Source organism: Anolis carolinensis, chromosome 3, assembly GCF_035594765.1.
Source record: "Anolis carolinensis isolate JA03-04 chromosome 3, rAnoCar3.1.pri, whole genome shotgun sequence".
NCBI lineage: Eukaryota > Metazoa > Chordata > Lepidosauria > Squamata > Dactyloidae > Anolis > Anolis carolinensis.
In genome coordinates this window covers 84,152,729-84,168,814 of record NC_085843.1, presented here as the reverse complement: position 1 = coordinate 84,168,814, position 16,086 = coordinate 84,152,729, and positions in this window count along the sequence as shown.

Below are 16,086 nucleotides of genomic sequence, written 5' to 3'. Positions count from 1 at the left end.
CTGTACAGTAGTTGTCACCACAAACCAGCATAACCAGACAAACTGTGAATCTTATCAAGAATTTCTTGTTACTACTAATATTTCCATGTACTACAATCTATGGTACATACATTTACCGATCCTGCATGCTCTGGTGTTTTGTTCGGCGGACATGCTTCCAAACAAAAACTTTGCTAGGTCTTACTTTCGGGGGAGGCCTTATATTTAGCAATTCAGCAAAACCTCTACTAGGTCTTATTTTGTGAGGATGTCTTATTTTAGGGGAAACAGGGTATATCTCAGAATGGAACTGAAAACGTTTGAAAAAGTCAATTTACATTGTATTTTGTTGATCATGCTATCTCTTTTCCTCACAAGTACAAGGCAACTCATAACTGCGTATATACTGGCTGCAGTAAGATTTCCAGGGATGAAAAGGTCCTAAATCTCAAAAAAAAAAAAAAAAAAGTGGGGAAAGGAGATGCAACTCTTCTTGGACTACCAGCCAGCTGTAGCTTAGAGGACACATACCATTTGATATGTGGAAAAAGTCATTGACAGTATCAACAGGCACCTTTGTTCCCAGGAGGACCAAGCATGACAGCTGGAAGGAAACTACACAGTCATGTAGGTGTCACAGCAAATGAAGCCATAGGGTTCTTAGACTCTCATTGGTTTATTTAGGGGCAGACAAACACAATAAAGAGCCAGCCCCAAGGGGCGAAGTGTGTTAAAGCACTGCGCTGCTGAACTTCCAGACTGAAAGGTCCCAGGTTCAAATCCCGGGAGCGGAGTGAGCGCCCGCTCTTGCTCCAGCTTCTGCCAACCTAGCAGTTCAAAAATATGCAAATGTGAGTAGATCAATAGGTACCACTCCAGCAGGAAGGTAACGGCGCTCCATGCAGTCATGCCAACCACATGACCTTGGAGGTGTCTACAGACAACGCCGGCTCTTTGGCTTAGAAATGGAGATGAGCACCAACCCCCAGAGTCAGACATGACTGGACTTAACGTCAGGGGAAAACCTTTACCTTTAACCTGAGCATCCTTTATCTGAAATGCTTGGAGCTCCAACTGTTTCAGAATTGTTTTGGATTTTGGAATAGTTGCATAATGCATACACATAATGAGATTTCTTGGAGAAGGAACCCAAATCTAAACACAAATTTCACTTATGTCTCATATATACCTTATACAAATAGGCTGAATGTAATTTTATACACAATATTGATAACAATTTTGTGGAGAACACTAAGTTTGTGTACACTGACCTATCAGAAAGAAAACGTGATACTCTTTCAGTCATCCATGCAAATGATTTGGGAATTTCAGATAAGGGATACTGAACTGTATCCCTTATATGATTGACACAAATCCTGCTTGCACATAATTTTCAAGTCAGCTTCTTGTTTCTTTTTTCATATGTCAGGATATTCCAGTAATTAGTGAATGCTGTTTTCTTGCAGTAGCTGGTTCAGCACTTGATGAAACTTGTGTATCATCTGCTGAGTTAGCCTTTGTATCTGATCTGATTCACTGTGTATCATCTGCTGAGTTAGCCTTTGCACCTGATCTGATTCACTGTATATACCTGGGACACAATGCCTGGATTAACATTTCAGAGAAGTCTTGACACCAAAGTGACAATTCATAGCTTGTGTTCCAGCATGCCTGCAGGAGCAAAAATGTTTCCTCCCAGTGCACTGGAAAGAACTTGCAAGATACAGCCTGTTCTCACAGTGAAATTATCCACACATTAGCAGGGTATAGAGGACTGTGTTATAGGGCACCACCTCTGAAGCAGCAGTGGGTCAAGGCTGTAGCTGCAGGAAGCCAAAATGGGAACATTGCCCCTCTAATAAGAATTCTGTTCTCAACTTAAAAAATGCTTCAGTTCTTATATTTCTAGCATTGCAAAGAGTGAGAAATTGTAATTATTGACACCCAGAGCAATTTTATTTGCTATGACCAAATGCCCTTAGTAACTTTGCCTAGCTCTTTCCTTTGGCTACTACATTGTATTTCTAAGTGCTCAACAAAGGTTTTAAGTTGCTAAAATGGCACTGTAGACCAATGACAGTGGTTTCTGCAGTTCCAAAGCCAGTCAATTACCATTATCAGTGGCACAGTAGGTTCATGTAGTTGGATGGTTTTCAGGAAAGCATAGGAGAAACCTGTCAATTACAGGTGGTTGACTGATGAGTGGACCATAAGCAGAGGCGGTCCAACCATAAGGTGAACTAGGCACTTGCCTGTGGTGCCATCGTCCCGGGGGCACCATCATCCCGGGAGGATGGCACGACCCCCGCCTCCTTCTCCTTCGGGCCTCCTGGCGGCCGTGCTGGCCCTTCCGACCAGCGCGGGCCCACCTTTGCGCTGCGTGGGCCCACCTTTGGGGCCTTCAGAGATTGTGAGATTTGTGGGAACTTGGAAGCTAGGTAAGTGGGGTTTATATATTTGTAGAAGGTCCAGGGTGGGAGAAAGAACTCTTCTTTGAAGCAGGTGTGAATGTTGTAATTAATCACCTTGATTAGCATTTAATGGCCCTGTGGCTTCAAAGCCTGGCTTTTTCTTGCCTGGGGCCTAACACCTTTTTTGGGAGGTGTTAGCTGTCCCTGATTGTTTAGTGTCTGGATTTCTAATGTTTTCAGAATGTTGTTCTTTATTTATTGTCCTGATTTTAGAGGGTTTTTTTTAATACTAGGGGCTATCTGGGTTATCTAAGTCCACACTGCCCTATATCCTTGTTCAATGTTTGGTGATAAATTCGCACATATAGTAATTCCTACATAATATTACCATGTATTGAACTGCTTTTTTGTTGATTTGTTGTAAAACATGATGTTTTAGTGCTTAATTTGTAAAATTGTAATGTAATTTGATGTTTAATAGGCTTTTCCTTAATCCCTCCTTATTATCCAACATTTTCACTTATCCAATGCTTTTATTTTTCAGTGATTGGTTTGGGGGGGCGTCAAAATTCTGTTCACCTACACTTGAAAATTAACTAGGGCCAGCTCTGACCATAAGGAACTGAATTTTCCTGTCATCAGAAGCTGAATTATTCACATTCGCCTTCCAATGCTCCATCTTCTGTCTGCTGAAGATTTGTCCCCACCCTTCCTCCTTTGATTTATCAGGGTTTAATATGTTTATTATTGTCACAACTTTTAGGTAGTGGTATCCAGAACCAGTTGGTCCCACATGAGCTGGAGCATAGATTCAAATTTTACAAGGATCATGTTATAGAACCTAGTAAGTAGGGCAACCAAGATCAATTTTCTGTAAGTGGATGCTGATGCCTCATTTTCATGTGAACTCCCATAGCTATGTTCCAAGACTTCACTACCTTCACAAAAGCATATGAAAAGCTAGGCATCTCACAACATAAAAAACCCAAAGTGCTGTAACAGTAGGCACAAACCAGTGTCTCTGCAATGCCAGCAATACAGCTCAATGGTGTAGTGCTAGAAAATGTTGACCATTTCCTCTACCTTGGTAGTCACCTTTCCACAATGCAGATATTACTTTTGACTTCTGGAAAGATTCCATCGGCGATACCTTCAAATATCCTGCAAATCTCTTGGGAAGATAGGCAGAAAATGTCAGAGTTCTGAAAGTAGCAAGGCCCATCAGCTTTGAAAAAAATGATTCTCCACCATCAACTTCATTGGATTGATCACATTATCCCAAAGCAATTACTTTACCCTTAACTTAAGAATAGAAAACGGAATGTCGGTGGGCAACAAAAGAGATTTAAAAACAGGCTTAAAGCTAACCTGAAAAAAATTATATGAGCACTGAGAACTGGGAAGCCCTGGCACCCAAGTGCTGTTATTGGTACTAGTCAGCTGTTACAAACAGTCCTATGGACTTTGAAGAGGAACAAATACAGGGCAAAAGGAAGAAATGTGCTAAGAGGCAGTCATGTCAAATAAATCCTTGCTGTAACTGCTTTTTATCTAGAAATCTATTTATTTATTTATTTATTTATTTATTTATTTGCAGTATTTATATTCTGCCCCTCTCACCCCGAAGGGAACTAAGGGTGGATTACAATGAACACATATATGGCAAACATTCAATCCCATCAGACAAACAACATACAGTATAGACACACACAGAGGCAATTTTAACATTTCCAGCTTCATGAGGGTATGCTTGATTCCAGCCACAGGGGGAGCTGTTGCTTCATCATCCACTAGTGACACCGAGTGCTGTACTTCCTCATCCCTTTCCACATGCTGCTGGCAGTTTTATGGTGTTGTAAATTAAATTAGCCTCCCGCATAAAGCGTACCTAGTTGACAGACACAACTGTCTTTCGGGCTGCTTAGGTAAACAGCAAGTCAGGCTATTTAATGGTCAGGGGCTTAACCCGACCCGGGCTTCGAACTCATGACCCCTTGGTCAGTAGTGATTTATTGCAGCTGGTTACTAGCCAGCTGCGCCACAGCCCGGCCTCTATCTATGGCCTCAATGTGAAAGATCATGTGAATCCAGAATAGATCATCACAATCTTTTACAGACCCACCACCAGGACTCTGCCTCTGGAAGGCATTCATACTTGGTCACAAGTGATTGCCTATGATGACCACCAAGTTGGCTATGTTAATGGTGGTGAATCAATTTCCAGGTGGGTTGGTCAATGCTGATGTCAAGCTTATTTTTTAATTTAAACCAATAAACTGTGGCCTATTTAATCCAAAAATTGGTGATGTGATCTTTGCATAAGGTGATACTCCTATAGGAGTGTGCCTGCAATGCTAGACTTTGGCAAACTGAAATAAGATTCCATCGAAAGAGAAGGATTCTTATATAGCTACACCCCTATATTGCTGTGATACACATTTGTTTGATTCAGATTTAATGCAGACTTACCAAATTTTGTATTTCCAAATGAATGCACAAACAAAATGATGCACACAAATGAGCATCCAGTGAGTTTCATGACTGAGCCAGGATCTAAAACTAAACTAAAAACTAAAATTAAAATTGCAACATGAGTTTTCAGAGATGGAAATTTTTTCATCAAATAAATTGAATTGTGCAGAAGTTTACTTTTATAGTACAGAGCATTGTTGTGAGAGGGATTGTTTAAAAAGAGAGGAGAATGACAGCAGATGTAGAAAACACCAACAGTTACATTGCCCTATTAACAATGGCTACACAAATGTCCTAGGCAAGCCAATTAACACATGTTGTGTACTAAGAATCTATTATCCCAATTCAAACCTCTGGTGACAAACTTGAACTTGTTAATGAATTGTAACTCTGCAGTCTCCCTTATCTCACTTTTAAGGTTTTTTTTTTTGTTCCACAACAGCAACTTTAAAGTCAGTTCTGAAAGGTTGAAGTGTTCTCCCAAAGGTTTCTGAATATCATCATTTCTGATTTCAGCTATGGGCCTATTTATTCTTTTCAACAGAGATTGGTGTGTTTGCCCTGTTTGGAATGCTCAAATGTGCCGGTGAAAGTAAGGGGGAAAGAACAACACACAGGCTTGTGGAAGGTAAGTCAGAATTCATTCTTGCACAAAGTTAGAAAAATCAATCCATTTGTTTAACTGAGGATTGCATAAGCATAATGCTGCAATATGATCCTCAACCCTCTAAGCTCCAGTTTTGCATCCAAATACCATGAAATTGTATTTTAATATGTTGTCCTTCCTCCCCTCGATCCATGAGTTGCAGCAAGTAAGAAATAACAAAAATAATTTGTTTTCATGATCATAAAAATAATGTGGTAATTTGTCAATTTTTTTCAAAAAGGTGTTTCTGTAACAATGTCTGACTATAACTTTTGAGCACAATAATTCCACATCATTTACTATAGCAGCTGAAAAAGTGCAGTCATAAGATCGGAATTTGAAGTTACTTTTAAAAGTAATTAGTAATCATGATTATTTTAATCCCTCAGGAAGTAGTTACTTACTTTAAGAGTTATAACTGTTACAAAAATGTCTTTATTTTAATGTTTCTTATTGATTGTGTGATCCTACATGGCAAGGGTTGGATTGGATGGCCTTGTGGTCTCTTCCACCTCTGTGATTTTATGGTTTATTTATCAGCAGAAGGCATGGCACAAACCAGCACTTGAAATAGGTGATATTCCTCATCTGCTATTTACGACTTCATCACATTGAGATTTTTCCCCATCCTATAACACTTCATGTACAGTTAAAGGGTGAAAAGGTACAAATCCCTTCACATGACGTAAGCTCACTTCTGGCCATCGTCCCTGCCTCTCTGTCCTCGAAATATACATGAAGGGTCCTAAAAGGAGGGAGCTCTGAACACGGGCTCATCGTTGCTAGGCTCAGAATACAAGAAAGTGGTTTAAAATTACACTCTTCTTGCCAGGGAAAGCCAAGTGTTGGATGAGGTATCTTAGAAAGTGTTTCCATTGGTTTGTAGGCTTTAGATAAAGAGTAACATTATTAATATCAAAGCCAAACAGATTATCACGTTAAGCTGTGTCTTGAGATACCAAACCCTTTGCTCTCTGGATCAGATCAGGAGAAAAAAAGGAGGGGGGGGGGTCAGAGGCACCTTTTAGTTTCTGACTAGAGATGTCACAGCCTCTTTCTCTTGAGTAAGGTTGCAAGCTTTCCCTGCCAAAAAGACACATGTGATGGGGAGAAAGGTGGAGAACAAGGGGGAAAGAGGCAAAAAGAAAACACCTGTGGTAGGAAGACCTAACTCAATATGTGATGAAGGACTATCTAAAGATACAATTACCTATAAAATACAGACAGACCACCATGGATCTCCTGGGCCATGTGATGAGGTCCTTAGTGAACCACACAGCCTGTAGCTATCAAAGTAATTAAAAAGTTACTGCTGCACCTCAGAAGGAATTAAGGAATCTTACTGAGTTTGCATTGTAATACATTGTAATTCTACCTTAATTCTTGGAGAAAGGAATTCATTACAAGTGATTAGTTATTTACAAATAATTATTCTGGTTAAGGTAGTGCTATGGTTAAGGTTATGAGCTATGAATTAGAAAAGCTCTTACTCTTCAACTTCAACTTCTCTTTTACAATATGTTGATAATAAAAAATACTTTCCTTTGTTGTATAGATTACTGAAATAATGCAATGTTTAAACACTTCAAACATATTAACAAAGCCAGAATAACCACCACCACCCCATTTTGCGTGTGTGCCTTCAATTTGCCTGTAGACTTATGACAACCCCATGATTTTTATAGGGTTTTAATAAGCAGGGAATACCTCAGAGGTGGCCTTTTTAGTTCCTTCCTCTGAAATGTAACCTACAGCATCTGGTATTTGTTGGTGGTCCACCATTCAAATATTAACCAGGAATGGTCCTGCTTAGTTTCCAAAATGAGGTAGGATCCAAGATATACCAACTAGGATGTTCCAGATATGTAGCATCTCCAAATGTTTTGAACGTATGGGTCAGCTATTATTATTATTATTATTATTTTATTCTATGACACAGCAAACAAGATAGACATTCTGGATTTCATATCACAAAATCACAAGTCGAACACTTCCCAAATGTCTAGGACTGTGTGATGTATTTTCGGATGATGCGTGCAGATCCCAGTAGGGTGGCCTTTTGCAGTTGGCAGATTGTGATTTTGTCAATGTCTATTGTTTCCAAATGTCTATTGTTTCCAAATAATAATATTAATAATAATAATAATAATAATAATTATTATTATTATTATTATTATTATTATTATTATTATTATTATTTTACTGGTGGGGAAAGACAATGAAGTTGTACTATAAGTCACATTTTTTGAAAAGTAAGATATCCTTCCCAGTCAGTAGTCTTGCTTGGCAGACACAGCAGTTAGTCATGAAGCAAATCAAATCAAAGCTATTAATGTCACATTAAGGCAATTCATTATTAGATGGAGCAAATCATTTTCCTACAAAAATCTACTCCTTCATGCATCCTAATGCAGTCTTTCTGATGCTTTCCTGTGGAGTACCTGATCCAGCAAACTTCACATACCTTGAAATTGTTATACAAATTACACACTATTATAGAAACAGGTGAAGCATAGCTTTGAGAATGATAGTTTGGCCTTTATCTTCCATGTTTGGAAAGATTCTATGCTGATCACTAAGCCCACTGAAGAACTGACCTGAGTAGGTCCATTTGGAGTACTGATAAGCTTTCAATCCCAAATTGTTATAGAAATTTCTTTTAAAGATTATGGAAATGATTTCAAAGGGAAGGATTCCCATTCTTTAGTCATCTATATTCATTAAAACTAAAGATCTGTATTTGTTAGTTAAGCATAAATTTGATTCCTCCTGAAGTGTGCAAATTTTTCAGTACTCATAGAAACAGGAAAGGTTCCCTGAGATTTTCTCTGTTCTGTATATCAAATTATTAAGACAAAGGTTTTAGCTTTTCTCTATGAAGGATAATTGAGTTATTGAGGAGAGGAAAATGTACCAAGAACTGTAGCCCTCAATGGGCAAAAATAGACTAAGTCAGAACCAGAAGTGAACATGAAGACCTCTTCCTCTCTACTGGCCATCCTTTTCTTTGTTTCCTCCATGTCTTTCTCATAAACCAGTGCTTCCCAACTTTTGCCTTCAAGTATTTTTGATTTCAATTTTCAAAAGAGCCAGCCGGCTTGGATGACAGTCATGAATTACGGTACTAGAAGTCCAAAACTTATTGAGGAAAACAGTTAGGAACCACTGTCATAAGTCATTTGGGATTGAGATAGAGGACAGAGCCAAGACCTATAGCATAACTATGATATATATGGGTTTATGCAAATGTAAAGCTACAAGTTATCTTCCATAAGACATAATTTATAATCAGTGTGCAGAAATTAACATGACCTCAGAAATACGCTGTGCTTAACAAAAACTGGAAATGAAATAGATGGTGAATATTATTACTTTCATTGTGTGGACAAATGTTTAAAGCTAAGATTAATGTCTAGATTAGCAATTAACCCTCCTGAGCATTGGCATATACATATAATTTCATTATTGTTTATTGCTGACATTTTGGCTTGGAACTCTTTAGCTGCAACCATCATTTCTCTTCATTAAGGGCTGTGAAAAGCAGTAGGTCAGAAATAAAAATAAAACATTATTTGAGGTCTTATTGTGATCCAGCTGCACTGAATATCTAGTAAGTATTTTAATGTAACTGATTATCTTATAATTTATATGGTTTATTGTCTGAGATGAGCCAAAATATTGAAATCTCCCATGCTTTTCATCAGTGCCAGCATACACAGATGTGGTGCATTTTCCTTATACACTGAGAAATATTTGGAAAAGCTACTATTTTGACTACATGTGTAATCAGATGACTAGCAAGCAAAGTTATTTGTGAGGAAAAACACAGAAAAAGCTACTATTTTAAGCAGAGAAAGCTTGGAATTTGTGTACTGAGTGTAAAAAAGTGTGAAAATGAGAGAAAAACAAATAAGTCTTCTGGGAAGGAAAAAACCACATAAGCCTCACCCTTTCTAACTGAGTGCAAACTAATATTGTACTTTGAACTCAGTTTACAGTAACTGAAGTAACATAATAGAGTTAGGGCCCATCTACACTGACCATTTATCCTGAAAAAAGGGGGGGGAGGCGGGATGAATCAGCTATGTGGTGGCTGCATTATGCATGGAGCTGTTTTGGGTTAATGTGGGCCAAGACCACTTAACAAAAGTCATGGGTTCTGAACCTTCCCTGGGAATCCAGAGTAAACGGCAACTTGGGGCCATATAAACAGTTGTGCTGGGGCTGTTTAGACTGCCATCTCATGACCCAACCAGACAGGCCCATATTCCAGGACCTGTCTCAGTTATATCAGAAGTGTCCAAACGATGCCTCCTGTAAAATCGAATTAACTCAGAACAATCTAAGGTTTCCTTGGTTTGTTCCAAATTAATTTTGTTTTTACCAAATTTTACTTAGTTGTTGATCTGGCCATGGGGACTTGAATTCGTTTAGAGTGGCCAGATGTTCCTGGACAGCTTGTTTCCCTATTTGGGGTTGGATTTCCCCTAATCCTTCATCCATTCCATGTTGCTGAGGTTGAGGCTGGCTTTCTTTTTGTGAGAAGACTGAGGCAAAGAAGGCATTAAGTAACTCTGCCCTTTCCCTATCCCCTGTCAGAATTTCCCCATCTTCTCCTTGCAGAGGCCCTATCGCCTCCTTGTTCTTCCATTTTCTACCAACGTAAGCAAAGAAGCCCTTTTTGTTGTTTTTAATGTCTCTGGCAAGCCTGAGCTCATTTTGTGCTTTAGCCTTATGAACCTTTTCCCTACAGGAGTTGGTAATTCGTTTGAATTCTTCTTTGGTGATTTCTCCCCTTTTCCACTTCTTGTGCATGTCTCTTTTGAGTCTTAGCCCAGTTAGAAGTTCTTTGGACATCCATCCATTTGTACTTGTCTTATTTTTTTTCTTTGTTGGCACTGTTTGCATTTGTACCTTGAGTATTTTACTTTTGAAAAATATCCTTAACTCTCTTGTCTTTTAGTATTGGCATCCATGGAATGTCGCTCAGTATTTCCTTCATTTTTGGAAGTCAGCTCTCCTAAAGTCCAGAATGCAGGTTTGACCTATCTTAGTTTTGCTCTTCCTTTGTATCACAAACTGCAGGAGTACATGGTCACTTGCCCCTAAGGATTGGACCACTTTGACTGCATTGATCAGGTCCTCCGCATTTGTTAGGATGAGATCGAAAGTAGTGAATCCCCTTGTTGCCTCTTCTACCTTCTGGACCATAAAGAAGGCAAGCGAGGAATTTGTTGGACTTCCCACTTTTGGCCGAGAATGTCTCTTCTTTGTGCATGTTTGGTCAACTGCTTACAGAAGGCTTCATCGAGTTCTTCATCCTGGCAAAGAGGTCTGTAGTAGACACCCATGACGAGATCTTTTTTAGTCCCTGTTCCCTTGATTCTTATCCAGATGCTTTCAAGCTGGTTTCCCAGATTGCAGTCTTGCATCTCTTCTGCAACGTAATTGCTTTTGACGTATATGGGTACTCCTCCTCAATAGCCCTCAATGGCTACATTCCAATGATGGGAGTCATCCTACCAAGTTTCAGTGATGCCTATGATATCATAAGTGTGGTGTTATGCTTAAAGTTGGAGTTTGTCTTGTTTATTTCCCATGCTCTGTGCATTAGTGTAAAGACATGTAAGCCCCTGGGACCTTCCCCTGAGCTGTTTATTTGGGATTATTGTTCTTTCAGTACTTGGTCCTTGTTGTGTTTGTGTAATCCTCCATTTAGCCTTTTGGCAATTCCCTGTGGTTGTGGTTAAAGTGCTGTAGTGTTGAACTGTTGTGTTGGAGGAAAATTCTGAGAGTGCCTTGGACTGCAAGGAGATCCAACCAGTCCATACTCCAGGAAATAATGCCCGGCTGCTCATCGGAGGGAAGGGTATTAGAGACAAAGATGAAGTACTTTGGCCACATAATGAGAAGACAGGAAATCTTGGAGAAGAGCATGATGCTGGGGAAAGTGGAAGGAAAAAGGAAAAGGGGCTGATCAAGGGCAAGATGGATGGATGCTGTCCTTGAAGTGATTGACTTTACCATGAAGAATCAGAAGCGACTGAACGAATAAACAATAATAAAAATTGTACGTTGCAGAACTTAAGGTAAGATCCGGGTCTTACCAGGTGTGGGCCTTGTGGAGATTGGGCCCGAGGACCGCGTCATGAAATTCCTGGGTCCAATCCACACAACCATTTTGGTATTTTTGGGTTTTGAAGCCCTCCCCCAAGCCCCAAATTTGCCCCTTAAAGTAAAGTAAAATTACCTGGCTGTCATAAGTTCCCTCCTCGTGCCCTCATGGTGTGAGGAAATGATGCACAAGGAAACGGAGCGGGGGGGGGGGGAGGAGGGATTTTCATCCTTGGCCCCCATCCTCTCCTGGCATGTCATTTCCGCGTGCCAGAAGGGTGCGAGGAGGGAACTTATGTCAGCCAGGTATTTTTTACTTTACTTTTAGGGCTTCATTGGAGGGCTTCAGGGTAGCTGCATGTCATCCTGGGAAAGTCTGGGTTTTTGAGGTGGCGTAGGAACTGAAATCCACATTCCTTGGTGACAAAAGTACCTTCCTTTCATACAAGCTTCATTTGGGGCAGGGGGCAGCTGGAAAATCAACCTCCCCTTTTAGCAAACTTTGCAAATGCAAAAGCAGAAACTATAAGACATGGGACAGTGGATTTAAATTTAATGGAAAGAGATTCCACCTCAACATGAAGGATTTTCTGATGTTAAGAGCTGTTCGATAGTGGAATATGCTTCCTTCGATATCTCCTCTGGGTTTTTAAGCAGAGGTTGAATGGAAGGCTTTGACTGTGTGTTGCGCTTGGCAGAAGAGAGTTGGACTGGATGGCCTTTGTGGTCTCTTCTGGCCCTAGGATTTTATGAGACGCTGATGAGGAACAAGATGGGATGGATATGAGTCCATTTCATGCATATGGCCCACTCTGCTACCTGGGACTTTTCCAGTTGGAGTTATGGACCCCCAAAACATCCCACTGTGGTCCTCCAATTCAGGACAAAAAAGGAAAGCCACTTGAGGTTGCTAACCAAGCATGCCAGCATGGCATGAAAAAATATTGAAGATACCCTATGTCCTGCAGTATCAAATATTCAGTCAATATTTAATTCTTTATGTAAAAATAAACAAGCACATCCATCTCATTAGTATGCTAATAGGCTTTTATCTTTAATAAGTGATAAAATTATATGTATGTATATGTATACCAAATAATTTGTTCTACAATAATGATTTCTTATAAGTAAATAGTACAATAAATAGTTTCATATACCTATATACTTTAGGTTGCACAAAAATTTCTCTGGCAAAATGGGTTCACAAGAGTAAAAAGTTTAACAAGCTCTTGTCTAGAGTATGTGATTAATACAGCCAAGTCTTGATAACCACAAGAATAAGGCCATTGGCTATTTCTTTCCATTATTTCAATATGTGATGAATTCTATTGCCCTTTGCCTGATCTGTACTAGAATACATAGCCATTGGTCAAACACTGAAGTTCCCAAAGAGTCCTATAATTCTCAAGGCCTTCAGAAGCCATGTAATCAACAAGACCTGTTAAATACACTTTCAGAGCACACTCTGTCTCTTATTGCCCACATAAAATATAACATCCAGCCAGCCAGCATACATGTCATTCTTTGATCTAAACCTACAAAGGAAAAACTCAGTGAGGTTCACATGAATTCAGTTATTTCCCAAAGGGTTTCCAGTTCCAATTGGCCAGTCAGTCAATTCTTTTGAAATCTTTTAAAATCTAATCCTGGTAATAATATTTTTTTAAAAACTCTACTGGCACAAAATCCCAAGACTCATCATCTTTCTTTTGGAGAGTCTCTGCAGCAGTGATGGAGCACTTGCATTTCAACATATAGTGGCCAAACAAGATGATATTGTGAAACCAGAATATCTAACAGGTCTATGCAATCAATGAAAACATATTTCAGTACTCATTACTAAATTGGAGGGTAGGGGATAGTTTCTAAAGCGTTTCTAAAGTTTCTAAAATATCGTAAGGATTCCATATCATAACTGTAATAAGGTCACAAATTTTCCGTTACTTTTTTGTTAACTAATTGTGCCAGTGGGGAAACTTCAGGGACTAATTTCTCTCTCATTGCTGCAAGAACTGGGATGTGCAACAATGGATTTAAACTACAGGAAAAGAGATTCCTCCTAAATGTTAGGAAGAGACTTCTGATGGTGAAAGCTATTCAGCAGTGAAAGATACTGCCTCAGAGTGTAGTGGAATCTCCTTCTTTGAAGATTTTTAAACAGAGGCTGGATGGCTGTTTGTCAAAAGTGCTTTGATTGTGTGTTGCTGCATGGCAGGGGGTTGGATTGGATGGCCCTATGGTCTCCTCCAATTCTATGATTCTATTAGCTTCCCAGGACATGTGGGCAGATGTGTCAAATCTTCTCTTTCATTTTAAGGGAGGAACAATTCTCAAATATATCTCTCTGAGGACATGAAGCACGGCCTCTATCCCTGTGGATGAAGCAACCCATATGTGCCTCTTGCAAGATGCCTCCATATACCTCCAATCCTGCCTGCAATTCTTGCATTTGTATTGATAATGCATAAAAAAGAAAACCTGCTAATTAATCAAGAAGATAATTTTCATGTACTAAAAGATTTCAGATAGATTAATTAACCAATTAATCAGCTAAATGTCACAGCTGTAGCTTTACATTGGAGCCTCATTTTAGCTGCCATCTGCTGTGTGGTCATAGAGGCATTTGTGATGTATCCAGTGATATCTAGCCAATAATTTATGAATGAAATAAGAAATGGTTTGTAGTGTTTTCCAGGAAATTTGTGAAGGCCATGTATGTTGTGCCTCATTTTGGTTTTTTTTTCTTACAGATTTTCTTGCTGGAATAATATTTTATGAAATTCACCTAAGAACACTGTAGTAAAGGTTGGGAGTTTTGTGTGTGTTTAGGATTTAAAAAGAGAGAAAAAGTGAAGGTTAGTGATGGGCCAATGTGACAAAACATTACATGAATGGCTTCCAAGTTTTTTCCAGGCCGGTACCATGCAAATTTATTATATTTATAGGGGAAATCATATTTTTGTGCAATGATGTATGTTCTTTCTACACCTCTATTTACTGCTTTAGGCTTATTGTGTACATTTTTAACTGTATTCATTTTTCTACAAACAGTTTTTTTTTTCAAAAATGCACTGTCAGTTCTGAAAAATGTAGATCCCCAAACATAATATGTATTCAGTCTACATCAATTTTAGGCTAGCAAAAATAAGGATTCAACTTGTATGCAGAACACATCATGCGACATGCGGGTCTTGACGAATCCAAGGCTGGAGTTAAAATTTCTGGAAGAAACATTAACAACCTTAGGTATGCAGATGACACCACTCTGATGGCTGAAAGTGAGGAAGAGCTGAGGAACCTTATCACCAACGTGAAAGAAGAAAGTGCAAAAGCTGGGTTGCAGTTAAACGTCAAGAAAACCAAAATCATGGCAACCAGACCTATTGACAACTGGCAAATAGAGGGAGAAAACGTGGAGGCAGTGACAGACTTTATATTTCTAGGTGCGAAGATCACTGCAGACGCAGACTGCAGCCAGGAAATCAGAAGACATTTACTTTTTGGGAGAAGAGCAATGGCCAACCACGATAAAATACTGAAAAGCAGAGACATCACACTGGCAACGAAGGTCCGCATAGTCAAAGCAACGGTATTCCCCATAGTAACCTATGGATGCGAGAGCTGGACCATAAGGAAGGCTGAGCGAAGGAAGATAGACGCTTTTGAACTCTGGAAAATCCTGAGAGTGCCATGGCCGTAAGAAGATCCAACCAGTCCATCCTCCAGGAAATAATGCCCGACTGCTCACTGGAGGGAAGGATATTAGATATTAGGCAAAGTTGAAGTATTTTGGTCACATCATGAGAAGACAGGAAAGCTTGGAGAAGATCATGATGCTGGGGGAAAAGGAAAAAGGAAGAGAGGACGACCAAGGGCGAGATGGATGGACGGTATCCTTGAAGTGACTGGCTCGACCTTGAAGGGACTGGGGGCAGTGATGGCCGACAGGGAGCTCTGGCGTGGACTGGTCCATGAGGTCACGAAGAGTCGGAAACGACTGAACAAGTGAGACGACGATATGATATAAAAATAAGGAAAATCTGCAAGGTTTTTTTGGGGTTTTTTTTTTTGCATTGATATACTTTTATCCCACCCTTTATCACAAAATCTCAAGTCATAATCATTGTGACAACAACAACAACAACACTTTATTTATATTCCGCCCTTCTCCCCAAGGAAACACAGAGTGGATTACAGTATATAAACAGATACAGGCAAACATTCAATGCCTTGTTACAATGAGACACAAAAACACAGACAAAGGCAAAGCCTTCTCCTTTCATTTCCATCTCTGGAGGCGGTGCTCATCTCTGGCTCTGGGGAGGTGCTTTTCTCCATTTCCAAGTTGAGGAGCCTGTGTTGTCTGTCAACACCTCCTGATTGTGTGGTTGGCAAGACTGCTTGGAGCGTCTTTTTACCTTTTCCCAGCGAAGCGGTACTTTTTTATCTACTCATATTTGCGTG